Source organism: Syngnathus scovelli, chromosome 2, assembly GCF_024217435.2.
Source record: "Syngnathus scovelli strain Florida chromosome 2, RoL_Ssco_1.2, whole genome shotgun sequence".
NCBI classification, from domain to species: domain Eukaryota; kingdom Metazoa; phylum Chordata; class Actinopteri; order Syngnathiformes; family Syngnathidae; genus Syngnathus; species Syngnathus scovelli.
Window position 1 is genome coordinate 19,881,999 of NC_090848.1, and position 17,437 is coordinate 19,899,435.

The window sequence follows — 17,437 nt, forward strand, 5'->3', positions numbered from 1 at the left end:
GAGAGGAAAAGAAAGCCAAACCGGCTAAGGTTCAGTGGGTTTCGGCCTTTTGAGGGTTCATGTGTCAGGATTTATGTTTTTAATTACACACACATTCTACTAATGGAAGTGGAGGGGAAAAAGGGAAATGGATAAATAAAAGCCCATCAAGCCAATAAGCTTGTAGTTCTCCTCTTACTGAAAGTTGGCCACTCCTGCTGTTTTGCTCCCCTTGAACTGGGCTAATACTTGTCTATTCCGATTAGGATTAGTGTGTGATGCATAGGCTCAGAGACCCAGGGCTCGTAATCTAATAAATCAAGATAAAAAAACTCTGAGATTGGTTTACAGAGGTCTTGGATTTACTGTGGCCATCTCAGAAAAAGAGGGATTAACACAACATTTGGTGCTGTAGCTACACACCGCTTACTCTGTTCCTACAGCGAGGCAGGTCTATGGAGGGAAGAAGACTGACTGGGAGGGGCTGGCGTAGAAGGCATGGCATAAGCTTTATATTGCCTAACAGACAGAAAATTAGACTCGCAGTGACAAGGTCAGGTTAGACCTTGTACGGAAGACTTTGTTCCATGGACAGATTAAAGGACCTTGGCAGTTTTTGCACTTTGAGATCATGTTGAACATATTAGAAGTCAATGCCGAATGAAGTCCTGTTGCCACAAAGATGAGACATGAATGTAGACAGGTACACTGTCCTGTCCTTCCCCATCACTGCAAAAGGATTGGAGGCAGCAGGTTGACGTGGCAAATGTGCTCTCAGCTACACCTTGCTGTTCTCCAGCCAGATAAGAAATAAGAGTTAAATGGTGATTGGTGCAGACATTTCATAGACTCAAAACAAACTTTTAAAATGGATCTTACACTTGAAATGTTAGAAAATGTTCACACTACAGCTTTTTTGAGAAAATGTAAAATACCATTGGAGTAACTCTTGTTTTTTGAGTCATGTGTCAATCATGACCTTGTTTGCACATCACCAGCTAAGTTCACTTAATGTGACCAGCAGAGACACATTACCTCCATATCTCAAATTCTTAACCCAAATACATGCTGATAAGCACGAGGGAACAAGCAGTTGGTGAAGTGCTGCCCTGTCGTGCAAGTGACAGCTTTTTTTAAGCATTTTTTCAGCTATGGGAACGTATAACTTTTTTGATGATGTTATTGTCAGTGCAAAAAAAAATATTTTTAAGACACAAAACAATTCTTCACTAAATTGTTCTTGTCCATATCATTGTCAGTGAATACCATGTCAGTGAATACAAATGATTTCCATTCGTGAATCCATCCATCCACTCATCCTTCTATTCATTTTCTACTGCTTATTTTGTTCAGGGACATGATGGCCATGCATGTTTTGAACACTGATGCCTCACTGAAATCCACAGCCAACTAAAAAGACTATCACTAGCGGATGTGCAGCCTTAAATCATCACATCAGCCATCAGGAAATTCACTAAACACTATGCTATAACAGTAAAAAGACAGACACTGTAGCGTCTGCTGCCTAAATGAAACGGAGACAAGCCATGGTCGATCTATAATCTCTTTGTTGAAAAAAATATAATGGTTAGTGTTTGACAGGAACCATCCAACTTCCATTTCTCCTTCCGTCCACCTGACTTCGAACAGATGCACACACCCTTGCAGTGGCACCCCCCACTCTGACTCAAAAGATTGAAAAGAAAGTAGGAACCTTTGAAACTCTTGCAATGATACACATAACTAACTGAATTTAACCACCTTCGTTTTCATTTTTTAGACGATAAAATTATAAATATATTCATATAAACTACACAAGCAAAAAGAAATATTGGGAACGTGAACCCCCGGAACCGGTGGTGCTGGGTTACTGTATTGATTTATAGGAAATGGATGGATGGATGTTAAGATTGAAAAATAGGTCTTGTTTTTGAAATATGTTTTATGTTAAATGAATAGTATCTGGTATCTCACACTTGCATAGTACGTAAGCTGAAAAGTGAGAAAACATTGCACTCTTGCCTGGTTAACATGTTTTCAAGAACCTCTGCTATCTGGTGCTCGTTAGTAAACAATCTTTTTTCCAACAAACGAGACCAAAACAATGACCTTCTATTCACCCTGGAAGAAAGATTTTTATGTCAGAAAACTCCGAGCAATACATCCCAGCTTGTGCAGGAAGGTCCTTTGCTTTTCTTCTGAGGGAACTCTTACTAATATCAGCAGGCAATTAGCAAGGAAACGAGAGAGAAATAGAGAAGCCAATTACTTCTGTGAGTTAGCTAAAGGCCATTTTAAACTGTGTGCCCATGACATAATAATGTTTATGGTAAATATTATAGTTGGAGACAGTGAGTGCATGGTGTGAGAGGCGAGGGGGGAAAAAGGCATCAATCTCAGATCGAGAATAATTTATTAAGATCTGAGATGTGGCAATTACGTGGAAAGGACCAAAAAGAAAAAAAAAAAAAGAAGAAGCGAACTCTCCAGGAAGCGCATACATGATTGCAATCTTGATTAAATCCCCCTGGATCTAATGAGTTGATTTTCTGCTGTTAATATTGCATTGGCTGATGATGGATTCGTTAAGATAATGGAACGAAGCTAAAATATAAATGACTCCCTGTCAAGGAGCAGATTTTCGTCATTTTCCGTCTGACACCTCTGCCGTGGGGATTTGGTGAGGCCTTTTTGTGTTTAGAACCATAAGTATCTGGAATACTAATTGCTCATGTGTGGGAGCTTCTAATACCTCGCCCCCACCTCTCCTATCGTCTTGGTAAATATGTCTCCAGCATAGTACTCAATGCAGAAACAAAGGGACCGCATCACCCTTTTCTTTAATGTTGCCTGAAGTATTATTTTCTTTCTATGTTTGATATTTGAGCCTTTCCCATTTTTGATTTTGCATTACAGAGGAAACATCCATTAATGCAATTTGACATATTTTGTTACCTCTGCCAAGTGCAAAAGGATGTGCAAGAGACATCCTTGTTAGTGTGTTCGCATTAGATGGATTATAAATTGCACATCTCATTAAATTTGATTTTTAAAAATCTTTTTAAAAACACAATGAACTGGCTTTTATATTTTCATTTTATATTATTGTCATAGCAACACATTACAGCTGTGCATGAATCGATGATGACTCGAACTGAGTTCCGTATTGGCTGTTAAATGCGAATGCAGGTGAAATGCACTTTCTGTAAACTTACCTAACCAATTCAAAAACATGCTTTGTTATAATTCAACAAACCATAAAGACAGAGCTGAGCAAATTTTAGCACTGATGATATAGTATTTTAAACACAGTTTGTTTATAGGAATTGGATCCCACTGTGTTGTGTGTTAATTTGACATATGTAATATGCAACATGTAATCCCAAACATTGGCCGTCATTCTCTTAATCACCATTGTAGTCAGATTACACGCTTGGCCTGACCTCTCCTGGGTGACAATGATGATATTTTCCTATTTCTTTGCCCTATTACCAGGGAACCTGTCTTATTGGGCCATCTGCTAGGGTCCTTTCTTGTGTGTGTCACTTTTTGTGTCCTTTAACATGGTTTTACTAGAAAGTCTTTTTTAATCAATCAAAAGGCAGGCAGAAAATAGGCTTTGTTATGGTCAGGCCTGGGGTCATGTGATGCCTGGTGACAGCTCTTCAAAGGGGATAAAAAGGAATATTATTCCAGGAAAATGGGGGTTTCCATGGCACCGGCACTTGTTGCACATGGATCACAATTCTTTAGTTCTGCGTGAGATTGAGGTTTCAAAGGGCCGGACAACAAAAATTAGGCGAGGATGGGGCAGCGGGACTGTGGAGGTAGCTGCCCCAGAAGCCCCCGACTCGGTCCTTTCCTGGGGGACAAGAGAATAGAAGCCAAAAGTGACAGCTCAAAAAGGGGCCTACTAGGTGCTGTCAAATATGCATGAGTAAATGGTCAGTGTCCCATTCTGCTGCACTCCGAATGCTAACCGGTGGATGCACAGTGCAGACACATTGTTGTGGATCATATTTCATGTCATTTGAGCTAATTGAATAGAAAGAAAGAGATGTTCATCTGAACATCTATTCGAAACAGATATTCTAAAAAAGTTGACAATAATGCAAACATGGCTCCATATGCCCTGTTTTTTTTTTTTTGTTTTTTTTTTATAAGCGGTTCGAGCAGAAAGGGAAGGGATTCAAATTCTCCTTTCACCAGTGGATAAAAGGGGTCTGGCTCCAGCTAAGGTTGAAAAGTAAACAATTAGCTGTAGCGTCCGTTGACGAATAGAGAGACTAAGCATGGTTCAATTCTCCTGTTCCACATAGATCCGCTTCAGTTTCAAAGTATGTAAATATCCCCACCCCCAACAAAATAAATACTGTGATCTTCAATTATGTGCGGACAAGAATAGTGAATACTGTGTGTTGTTTTCTTACATTTTCCACGTGGTGTGTCAACTCTTTTCAGGTACCTCAGAATAATTACCTTTGTACTCCACCTTGAATTCCTCAATAATTACATATTCGTGTCTCTTTGAGAAATGACATTGGGAGGGCAAGGTTTTTTTTTTTTTTTGCATGTCAGGATTCCTTAAAGCAATTTGCAAACATTTCCATAGCATCATCACCGCCACCTTCATTAACAAACAAGGTTACCAACATCCTGTCAACACTCATGCAATCAGCAGATTGTGTGTTTCAGTGTCGATCTTCAGTCAGTACCTTGACACACAAAATTGTAGCATTAAAAGGAAGAAAGGTTCCAAAATGATTTTGCTTTATTTAAAAATATGTACGTGAAAGGAAGTCCTGGAAACATTAAATATTTCCAGCCACAGTGTGACTACATACCACAAGGACTTCTCTGTGGATTTTTTATTATTTTGTTCTTCAAGGTGCCCAACAATGTTCTGTCAGTCTGTTTAAAAGGTTAATGCATCTGGGATATGTTCCTTGATAGGATTTTATCATTCTAGGCATGCTCTGTTTCCTGATGAATATATTAAAATTATTACTGTGCAAACAGAGTTTCTAATTACTGACCTGCTTGCCATTGTACTCTGCGTTCTGTATGCCCCCACCTACCCCCCTCCTTCTCCATGCCTTGTTTATTTATCTGCACCAGTGAATACAGAATAGTCAATGCAATGTCATTTCCATCCACATGAAAATGATTTTGAAAATGCCAATCTTGCCTATTATACAGTGTAATTACTTGTCCGCTTTTTGATGTTATCATATATTCAGTCCTTGCTGAGGCTAAACATCTTTGTGGAGCTTGTCAGCTGATGAAAAAGCATTTGGAACAAAAGTACCCCATTTGGCAAAAGAAAGTGTTTTTTTTTTTCTGCCTGTACAAAGCCAGTAGTGTATTGAGGAATTCATGCATTGTGAGAGAAATTGAGATTCCCAGCAAAGTGTAATGTTAGATGACACGGTATTTGTTGGATGAAATGGGTTCTAACAATAAGCGCTGTGCATATCATGCATCCTCAATGTGTTTTTCGCCTTGTACTGTACATTCACCCCGCATTTCTCAGCAAGTACACTATGTCAAATATGGCAACACCTTAATGCATTCTTACGTTATGAATAAGGCTTTGAGAGTTTACAGGCCCGTCACCTCAGCAGGTTTTTCAACTTACATTGCCAAAAATGTTCATTTTGATCGGCCCAGCCTCGCCATCATCACGCACGTACAGTTTAAGACTTTCGAGGCGCTCGGTGGGAAAATGTCGTGAGCATTTGTGCCATGCAAAAGGGCAACCTTGTTGTTTACTTGTTTACCTGCAATGTTGCACAGGGGGTTGATCAGGGGAGTTGATAGGAGCTGCAATTTAAAAAGAGGACACTTCAGCTCAGAACAAAAACAATTAAAGGAAAATGAAAGCTGTCCCCTAAGGGTTAAAAATAGAAAATTATCAACATGCATCCATGAATCCACTTCGTCCCACACCGCAGAGCCCCCCTTCCTCCTCCGTTCACCCCATCCCTCCCCTCGCAGAAACTTAGTGGGCCTGCATTGTTATGTATGATCAGATCTGCCAGTTCTTCCTCTAAGCTCCTTGTCACATTTTGACTTAATGAAGTGCAACTTAGAAGGGAATTGGGTTCATCATGCTAGTCGCACGATGCTCCCTTGTTGTAGCAAACAGGAGCGGCATGGGACCGAAGCGCTACAGCGCGAGTCGTTATCATTCCGGTCAGTCTGTTTAACACAAAATTAAACAAAGAACTAATTAGTGCCTCATGAATTAATAACTGCACTGTTGCCAAGAAGAAGTTAGGTTGCTGAGGGGAGATATAAAATAAGTAGGAAGATCAGGTTAGAATAATTATTACTTTTTCCAGGATGCGGGAGCTCTCAAGGTTAAGAAACTTTGGAAAGGATTTAAAAGTGACTCAACCAGCATGAACAAAGTCAGTGTTTGTCTTCGTGTTACCTTTTGTCAGGGTTAATGGGTGTCATAAGTGACAAATGCACCTTTACTTTTCACATCCAAATGTGACAAGCCTAAGTCGTTCAAACAAGACAACAATTATTGCGGTACCTTTTTCTAGTCCTTTTCTCCAAGCTGTGACATACTATGTGTGTTCTTTCACTCTGTTTATAAAAATCATGTGAGCGACAAGTCATCAGGAGTGTAGATTGTTGTCATTGGGTGCATATTGGCAACATGACCTATTTTCATTTTCCAGAGTATACATTTCAATAATCTGTATCTCTGTTTTTATGCTTCTCCTTCATTCTCCTTTTCAGATGAAGTGAGCCCCCTGGACGGAGTGACTCCCCAGGAAGAGAAAACGAGGTAAGACAAATCCCCAACATGACTTATTACTGTCCCCACCATCTCCCCTGTTCATATCTACAACAATATCAGGCATCTTCATTAATCCCCATGGATCAATGTGTCTGGGGGTTGTAAAAATTGACAAATGACTTATTAGAATCCCACCGTTTTATTTTCCAACTGATTAACTCACAGCAATGTCGTACACTATACTGGCACACTGATGTATCTGTTTTCCAAAGAGGGCCCCTCTCACTCGCTCCCATTCTTGTCATGTGATGAGGTATGTAACGCTGTGTAAAATACATGGCAGACAGTGAATTGGCTCCGTGCTACAAGAACAATATGCTGCTTTTGACATACAACAACTGCTCTTTTATGAGTTCCTGAACATGAACAGCTGAAGAGCTTTGCCTTACCGTTGTGTTGCACACAAATTATGAACTCAAATATGAAATCACTGTTTTATGGAACAACAGGTTTATTTTGTGCACTGTGCTGTTTTTTGCTTGTGTTAATTTCACGCTGATGTTCCATAATACCTGCTTTATGTCTAGAAATTATCACGGCAACATCCCACATAGTCATCTTGACAAAATAATGTAATTTTTTCCATGGTACGGCATTTATTACTGGGGCAGACATTAGACACAGACATCTAAGTACAGATGACATCCACCAAATTAACAAGAGGATAAAACCTTTTGTTGCTGATTAAAAAAAAAAAAATCAGCCTCTGTACAATTTGACTCTCCAGAGGACACTAATGACTTGTGACTTAAAGAAACTGGGTTGCCCCCCTTTCCCCCCCCCTCCTCCTCTTCTCCGAGATGAAACCTTGTGTGCTAATGATGTTAGCTGGTATGAGCACAATGCTGATGTGGGAGTCTGTCATGAGGATGCAGACAACAACCCCTGCCCCTGGCCTCTTAGTCAAGAGGGATCTCAACATTCAGTAGTGACACCGTGGGCTGCCTCATGTCAAACTCGGAGACCCCGGCTCCCGCCGAGGGCTGCCATGCTCGTGAATTGAGACGGAGGGCTACGCCACACTCCTTTGTGTCTGATAGTGTCACTTGCACACTGGAGAGGAGACATGAAATGACAATTGTGGCAAAGATTTCCTTAAAGATACGCACATTTCTTCTATGGTGTCGGTGTTGAAGTTCCGATGTTCCACACGCAGCTGCATGGATGAACAAGTTATTTTGCAAGTGCAGTATGAGTGTCAAACTGTGTATACCATCCAAACGTTTCCCTGGTGTGTAACCACATAGCAGCAACATCGTTAGTTTAATTGGCTTCTGATAAATGTTAATGCAACTTATAAAGACCGACTGGCTTTAACGCGGTGTTGGCGTGACATCCCCCCTCTCCTCGTGGCTCTCGTAGACGTACCGTAGGCCCAGGGAACACTTCTGGAGCAGCACACAGTCTCTCTCCTAGACAGTGGGAAGAAAATTAAACTGCCAAATTTGTTTTCATTGGTCCCAGGGACGATCTCAAGGGACGTTTGGGCTTTTAATTGAGCTCACTGAGCAGAAATGTATAGGGCTGCTTACCAACAATGACGTCTCGCCTTTCCTTCTCGTTAGGCTTGAGCACATTGTTTGTTAACTAAAGTGACGATTTGCCAAGCATTAGTACCTACTTTGTAGCTGACAGTGTCTCTCCTTGTGTTCCCATGAAGAAAAAGCAATGCGGACTTGACCATTATTGATTTTGTAAACGGTGGCCTATTTTCTTTATTATTGTGCTTTTTTCTTGCTTCCTTTCTTTTTGAATAAACCTAGAGTTTATTCAGTCGCTGGTATCGATAAATATCCACATTTTGACCAAAAGGTACCCTATAAACCATAATCTGCATTACTAATTCACTCAGTATGGCATTATAAAGTCAGCCTTATCATTCCCCCCACTTTTCTGTTGCAGTTTTTTTGTCCTTTAAATTTTTTCCACTGTGTCAAAACAAGTAAAGGCTACATGGATACGGCAGTCCTGTGTAAATATTTATGATGTAACATCTCCATGTGAATAGACTTTCCTCTGAATCCATCCATCATTACGGGCATATCGTGAAAGCCCACCTCCCAGTCCTATGAAGCTGAGACAGGAGTGGCGTGTCCCCCTCTCTCAAAGTATTTGTTTTTCTTTGGGCTGGGGGCAGGCCAGCTGTGAGGCCATTTCATGTGTCAGCCCTGGGGTTTTTATTCAACACCAACTTCAAAGCCCATTTTGCTCCATTGTTTCTTTGACTGGACTCCTGGGCTTGAAAACCCCTAAACAGAGAAATTTGATGTAGGTCAAGTTCCAGCAGCCCATGAAAAAGTGACATTCTTAAAGCCAAAACATTGGAGTCACGGTTACCAACAAATCTTTTGTTCTGGTGGACCTTGTACCTTTTATTTTAAAGAAAATTGTCATTGGTGAGCTGATTAAGTCAGTCCAAAAGCAACAGTTTATTTTATGTATTTTTTTTATTTAGTTAGGTTTGTGCTATCGACCTGTTCATTGGGATGTTTGTGTGTGTGAGTGGGAAAGTATTTAGCAGCATTTGACTTGCAAAGTTGGATTTTTCTTTCTACACTTGCAAACAAACGTCTGCAGTAATCCAACATCCAGTGTGGTCTAGACGTATTTGGACATCGACAAAGAGTTTCCTCTACCACAATGAGTTGAATTAAAATCATGAAGATGTGATTGAAGTGTTAGCAGTATATACACGTGCTGAAGTGCAGTGGATTTATCAGGTTGGGTCTGTAGAAGTAGGTAAGTCTACTTCCTTACCTAAGTGGATTACAAGGTTTTAGGCTTTTCTTCTTGCACAACATATTGGCGGAAAATAGGCATTGCAGACGTTGGCTAATAATCACTGCGTGGCCTCTCATAACATTATCATAGAAATGTGATGAATACATCACCATTTTGACATGCCTCAAAAGATAATGTGGATTACAACAATGGTTGTAAAATCTTAATGCTGCCGTCTAGATTTGTCCATTAATCTGCACTGATGGGGCTCCTTTGTGTTGTTAGCAATATACAATATCTAAATAACAAAGGTAACTTTCACATAGGCAATTATGATGGTAATACTCGGCCCATGCAAGCCACATGGGGGATTTGAGATACAACTTAACTCAGAATGGGAAAAAGTTCATAATGCAAAATGGACATTAGATTTGGGATTCGATATATGATCATCTCAAACAAAACTGTTGATCCTGTATTGGTCACTTGCAACTGCTTGAGAATCAAACTATGCTATTTATTCTGTAATTACTTTTTTATGATCTTTGTGTTTCATCAAGTCGCCTTCAGATGATACGTGATGAATAAATGCCATTTTTTTGTCTTTTCAAGTGGCTCTTTTCCCTCAATGCATCCATTCAAGCTTTTAATACCTTTTCTCCCCCTCTCTTCTCCTGTCTTTTTTTCCACGAGCAGGAGGGTTTTACTTTACTCCTTTGTCATCCTAATTGATTGCATTAACCTTTTGAGTATTGAATTTCCTGTGCATCACGCCGAGCACAATGTGGAATATTATCATAATCCTTCCAAGTAATGGACACAGGGCAATCAACAATGCTTTAGGAAAAGTACATCTTTGAAAGATGAAGCATCATATTATTTTCAGCCCAAAGATGTGGATTGGCCAGGAGTGTTGGGCTTTAAGAAACTTGGTCAAATTAACTATGACCTTTTTGTCCATCAATCAGATAAGAGATTTGCTCCTCTTATTACTGGTTTTGAACCATTGTGTCTTCATGAAAATTACTCACCTGTGTAAAAGAAAGCACATGCATAGAAGCCTTAGTAATGTGAAGTTTCACTGCCAAATTACTTTAACAAGTATAAAACTGACCTCTACGCACACATACTTTTTCAACTGCTAGATGAATGTCTGGTGAAGATCTACTTCAGCTATGAATATTTCAACCATTGTGTACCCAGGGTTCTCCAATTTCCATTGGACTAAATATGGGTTGAAGCACTAAAATGCCACACTCTTAAACATCATAAGGCTTTAGGGAGCCACTTGAATGACACTGATCGGCTAAGAGCTTGTACAGTATACAGCAAATTATTAGGAAATGCTGACCCATGTCTTATAAAATAAAACTACTAATCTCACAAGGAAACCTGTTGTTAGCAGCGTATTGAAGTAAAGTCATACTGTACTGTCTATAGTCCACTGCTATGGATTCCATAAACTACCTAGATGTTCGTTGGTAATTTACAGTCTTTGTAAACACTGCCCTTTAATGCATTAAGGTAATTGATTGTTGAAAAACTGACAAAAACCATTATCGTTTCCTTGGCAACGGCCAGTATTATCTGTGTTGTGTTGATGAATTGAGGCACGATACCTTGTAATTCATATAAGCTCCTGGATTTTTTTCACTGCAAAGAAGGGCAAAAATCAATTGCAACAAGCTCTTATGCATGGATAGACAGTAGTATTGATTGGTGTGTTGTTCATAAAGATGTGCATTTGAGTTTAATTTAAGACAGGTCTCTCAAAGCCACCCAGTGATACTGTTTTTAGTCAAAGGAAATGCAGTCAGCTTTTAGGCAATTTTTTTGGGGGCAATTTTCTCAAGTTTGTGATCAAAATAGAATCAACTGTTTGACGGAGGTGACAGGTCACAAATATAGGTCAAGGTCACTCAAAAGCACAAAGCTTTACCCTTGTCCAGCTTTTGTTTTTCTATCAAGCATCACTGGTATTCCATTGGGAACTTCTGCACCGTCAGCATGTGGAAAACAAGGACTTTAAGTTCAATTATACGAGGCCACGGTGCTCACAATATTGATATATATCAGTATTCTAAAAAGGCTGTAATGATCTGGTTCACCAGGAAAAAAAACAAAACGAAACAAAAAAACATCCCCAGAACCCAAGATGTTGAGGTCAGATCTTCCTTTCATTGACTTTGTGAGCTGGCGTGATTGGCTGAAAAACACACATGAACTGCAGTATAGTGCACTACTACAATAACAAAAAGGTAGAGAAGGGTGGGCCGGGTTGGACATTTTGCTACCATTTACCACGGAAAAAGCAATAATGTGTGCAAAACTGAATTCAATCATGCTGTTAGGTGGAAGTGGAGCAATATGTTACTTAAAGTGAATATTTAAGAAAAAAGTCTACACACCCATGTTCAAATGCCACATTTTTGAATAAAAATTAAGACAATAATAAACAACTGAGATAGTATGCACATGTGCAACCATATCATTTTTTTATTGATTATGTTTAATTCCCCCTTTACATTTGTTTTAATTAATTTGGACCTGGCGTCTCAACTAAATTAATCACAAAAAAGTTTGTTAATTGTACTTGTGTTTACTAATTCCACGCTATTCCCTTTTGTGGGTTTAACACAATAAAATTGACTTGATTCATTTGGGACAAACTAGCAAAATACATTTAAGTTGAAGCAGTTCGCATAAAAATCTTGAAGTATTGAAAGCTATGCCAATGTTTCATGTTCTTGACCATTGTTTGTCATCTGTCATTGAGTTTGTTTGTCAGCCTCGCTGCAGTCAGCACCAGAAAAGACAGAATCTTAATTGATCTAATCTGGTTAGCTCTTGCTATTTTCCACAGTTACATTAGAAATCCTCCCCCACCCCGCCTCTCTCCCTTTACCTCCTTCCCGCTCTACCCCCCATCTGTCTTGACCTACATGGTAGTCACATGGCCCCGACTCCCTGGCTTGTCATTTTATGGAAAATCTGCAGGAGATAAAGCCACAGGGTTTAAAGTGTTATCCCCGCCTGTCCTTTGAGAAGGGCTAAACACTGAATGAGGTGTTATTGCATCAATGCTGTTGGACACTCACAGGCAGCAAAGAGGATATCTTCCTCGCTTTCTCTCTCTCTCTCTCTCTCTCTCTCTCTCTCTCCTCTCTCTCTCTCTCTCTCTCTCTCTCTCTCTTTCTCTCTCTCTCTCTCTCTCTCTCTCTCTCTGTCTCTTTCTCTTTCTCTTTCTCTCTCTATTTCTCTCTCTCTTTCTCCCTCACTCCACCTCCCCCCTTCAGTTTGATTGGATTTATTAGAGTGTCACCACTGTGACTTTGGGGATTTCTCTTTCCCTGATGCTGTCTTTGCATGCTTGCTTGGGTTATTTACTTAACTTGTCCAGAAAATGGACTGTGATCTACAGCTTACTGCCTTGTCGGAGCAGGGACTTGTGCCTCATGCAAGTTAAGATGTACCAGACAGACACCTATGCTGCTCACGGGTGCTGAGAGTTTCGTTTTGCGCTGTGACCGAGTCCCCTTCACACTGGTATCCACCTCTACGTTTTTTGCTGCCCTTGCCATTCAGCCAATTACTGCAAAACAGCTTAAGCCATTCTATCTTTACTATTATTTTCCTCCCCTCCCTTCTCTTGTTCCTGCTATATGTCAATATGCTCAATCTTAGATCTGAAGGCAACAATTATAGTTTCTTGTCAGGTGTTTTATGGTTTAAAATTTATGAACTTGAACTTTTTAGGGACTCAAAACTGAACTAAATTGCTTTTGTTGGGGAAGCAAATACTATTATATCTTCAAAGAGTGTGGTGTATGGTAGAGATTTGGAATCCTGCTCAGATTACCACTCATTTCGCTATTTTAGACTCAGTAAACTTGGCAGACTATAATTTGTACAATTTGTAGGTTTACTTAAAAATCATCTTTTTTATTGATGTAAAGACTATTATATGCACAACCCCCAAGTATTTTTATTTACTATGACTATAATTAAGTGGTTTTACCATTTTAACTGTCCATCTCATAGTACCTGATAGTCAGTCTCATTACGTATCTTAAATGTTCTTTAATAGGTATTGTTCCATGTCATATGTTTTCAGTTGTTTTCATACATGTAGAGTACACAACAGATGTATTAGGGTACCACCACCTATTAGTTTCAGAGACCAACCAGTATCATGGAGTGCTTTAATGAGCGAGCTCTAAAAGTGTTACCATTTTGAACAGGAATAAGGAATTTCAAACTGAAGTCACCTTTTCATATGCAAATTTGAGCTGGTTCACCTAATCAAGCTTCACATTCAACCACAAAACAATTTTTCTCTCGCCAGGACTTTGAGTCAATCACTTTAATTTGACTTCTTAATCAATAAATGATAATATGCTTTTGTATTAATATTATTCTGTTGTTTTGTATTACAATAATTGTAAAAAAAAAAAAATACCATTTTGATTAATGAGCATCTACATACTGGTGGATTACCTGTTACAGAAATGTGAAAAAATAATTTGGGTAATTACTGTACCAGTGATGCTAATTCTCATTGGTGGTGTAGTACTTTGTCCTTTGTGTAGACAGCGTGGGTTCAATTCTCAGCCAATGCGCTAACAGACACTTGAACTCTGAGTGCCGATCCCAAGCCTGGTTACATCAGGAAGGGTAGGAAGGTATTGTTTTGCTTGGTTTTATAGGATTATGCAAATTCCACACCACACCACGTTTCCAATAGGTTGCACATGTGCCTTGAAAGGAGTCATCAAAATTTGGTGCACTGCATAAAAACAATATCACAAGAGGAAGTCATTGGAACTTTTTAACCATAAACACCTCTGCCGCAGACTGTAAGTTGTACAGTCCCATTCTCACTCTACCACACTGTCCAGCACACAACATCAACAGCGGCTGTCACTTCACTTTGCGGACCGGTTTTTAACAAGGTTTTGATTTATTATTAGGTTTTAATAAAGAGCTGTATCAAGTGACATTTTTTGTCACATTTTTTTTTTAAACAATTTCCTTGTATGGCAGCTTATCCTGTCCCAACGACAGCTCAGTTCTGTGTATGCTGCAATAAGCACAATAAAACTATTTGCCAGGAATATGTTGATATTGAGACCAAATTCTTTCCACCTTGGCTGAGGTCTGTGCTCTCCCGAATGACTATCGAGTTGGCATTATAGCTGACATGATACAATGTGCTCGGGGGAGGGTAACAAAACCAGTATCAAGACAATGCCAAATGTATTGCAGAGCCACAAAGTACTTGAGGAATGCATCCAAAGTGCTCTGACATGTTGCATTCTGGTGCTAAAATGAGCCATGCCAAAAACCTCCTCAAATATTACAGTGTTGATGCAGCTCTCAGGTTTACATTTTGTGTCAAATGAAGGTCTGAAATTTTCCTCTGGTTTTTTGTGTGAACCTTCAATCTTTTTCTTTTGAAGATGAGTTGAGCTATGCCCAACAGTGGCAACGGAAAGAAAACCTGCTTCATAAGACAAAAATCAAGCCATAAACACTCGAAGGGAAGATTAGAATTGGGATCCTAAAAGATTCATGCCTTCTTATTTATAATTTGTTTTCTTTTACTTATTGGAGTGTAGTTGCAAATGAATATTTGATGTATATAGCCTTAGAAGTAAGGAGGTAGCGTCGGGAAAGGGAGCAAAAAGAAAAGAGAAACAAATGAGAAATGCATTTTGCTAAGTTTGCGCTTTGGAATAAACTCAACTCTCTTTTCACAAGTGGCTTGTTAATTAAATGTGAGGGGAGTTCGCTATCTGCAGGTTGTGCTGAGCCCTGGCGAGGCGAGGGTGCGCCTCTCCGTATGTGCCGCACTCGCCGCCGGGTAGTCTCCGTGCGCAGAACACCATCTGCATTTTGCTGTTAACGCTCCTTCACATCCGAGGGAGGATTAGGAGAAAATCCCCAGGTTTTTTTCAACCAGTTGACAAATATCAGATTTGTCTCTTAAAAAATTAGCTGCATCTATATCTCCCACCATATGACTCACAAAAAAAGATTATCTGTAATACCCAGCCAGCTTGGGTGTGGAAAAAGCAGATTAGATTTTCAGTTTGGTCATATTTACCCAGACACTTATAGTACAAGACTATGTCTGCATTACACAGCAGAGAGACCTCACAAAATATCCCTCCCATCCGCACTCGCACACACACAGTCCATCCCTTCCAAAAGCAAGATGTCTGCCTTGAATCAATTAGACATCATGCCTAAATAATTCAGCATTTTCCAGTTGGGCTTTCTCCTCCATGTGTCTTTAAACAGACACAGTTAGCTGCCAAAGGGGGCTAAAGTGAATAAAAGCAGCAGGTGCCTTTTCAGATGAAGCTTTGTACTCTGCAGAGGGTGCTGGGCTGTGATTTTAGCAGCCCAATGGTTAGGAGAAGTGGGTGGCTGGGAATTGAATCTGGTTGCTGATCTGAGAGAGCCCAGAGTTGTCCTGTTAGTCGTTCTGGCCACACAACTTAAAATAAAATACACACTTAAAACTTGTACCGACCCAAGAAGTTGGGTCATTTTAACCCAACTTTGAGTTATATTGCACAAACAAGTTGGATATTTTTTTATCTCTTAAATGGGCTGTGCAAAACAACCTAGACCTTTGGGTAAAATTAACTCAACTCCCTGGGTCGATTCAATTTTCAATCCCAAATTGGGGTGTTTTTAAACCAGCATTTTTAAGGGTGTATGGGCTTGTTTCGCAAGAGAAACTAAGGTAGAATGCAAGAAGTCAGTCAAAACAAACAAACAAACAAACAAACAAACAAACAAACTAACTAACTAACTAACTAACTAACTAACTAACTAACTAACTAACTAACTAACTAACTAACTAACTAACTAACTAACTAACTAAACTCTCTCTCTCTCACTCTCTCACTCTCTCTCTCTCTCTCTCTCTCTCTCTCTCTCTCTCTCTCTCACTCTCTCTCTCGATCTCTCTCTCTCTCTCGATCTATCTATCTATCTATCTATCTATCTATCTATCTATCTATCTATCTATCTATCTATCTATCTATCTATCTATCTATCTATCTATCTATCTATCTATCTATCTATCTATCTATCTATCTATCTATCTATCTATCTATCTACCTACCTACCTACCTACCTACCTACCTACCTACCTACCTACCTACCTACCTACCTACCTACCTACCTACCTACCTACCTACCTACCTACCTACCTACCTACCTACCTACCTACCTACCTACCTACCTACCTACCTATCTATCTATCTATCTATCTATCTATCTATCTATCTATCTATCTATCTATCTATCTATCTATCTATGTAATGTTTTAAGATTATGATTTCAATTACTGGTAAATTGTGTTCTAAACAGATGTTCATGTGGCACAGTAATGTACAGTATAACATAAACATTTACAATCTCAGTAAATTTTACAGTGGACTTCGGCTGTTTGAGGGGGATAAGGGCCGAGTCCTATGGCAAATAGCCACAAACTAGCCGAGGATACACAGTAGGTCAAACATGACTTCGGCCGTAAACACACCCAGAGAAGCAATTGGGGAATATTTTGTATTCTTTGTACTTACTACAGTATAAACAAAGATGAAGCTAATAAAAATCCTTAAGGAAATTAAGTTTTGCAATAATTTCGATGTGCGTGATTACTTTCATGCCTCGACAGTCACTTTGTTTTTTCATGCATATTCATGGCTTGAGTAATCATCATCTGAGAAGGACATAGTTGAAGGCCCCCAGCCCTACCTGGTGTCCTGGACGCCGACAAGACCACTGCCCCACCCAGGGGTTGCTTTATGAACACAGGAGCCCCATAAATGAAATTAAGGTGTCAATTAGTCAATTACAGCATAATAACTCTGAGGGCAGACATTTAGAGACAGCGAGAATCTC

At 39.6% G+C, this 17,437-nt stretch overlaps 1 long non-coding RNA gene across 1 annotated transcript in view; it reads left to right on the top strand.

Moving 5' to 3' along the window:
• LOC125988627 (uncharacterized) overlaps positions 1-17,437 on the top strand; it is a 92,647-nt gene that overhangs the window by 70,360 nt on the left and 4,850 nt on the right. Inside the window, exon 4 of the long non-coding RNA XR_011086472.1 lies at positions 6,733-6,781. This is a non-coding gene — a long non-coding RNA (uncharacterized lncRNA). The remainder of the gene's footprint in view (positions 1-6,732; positions 6,782-17,437) is intronic.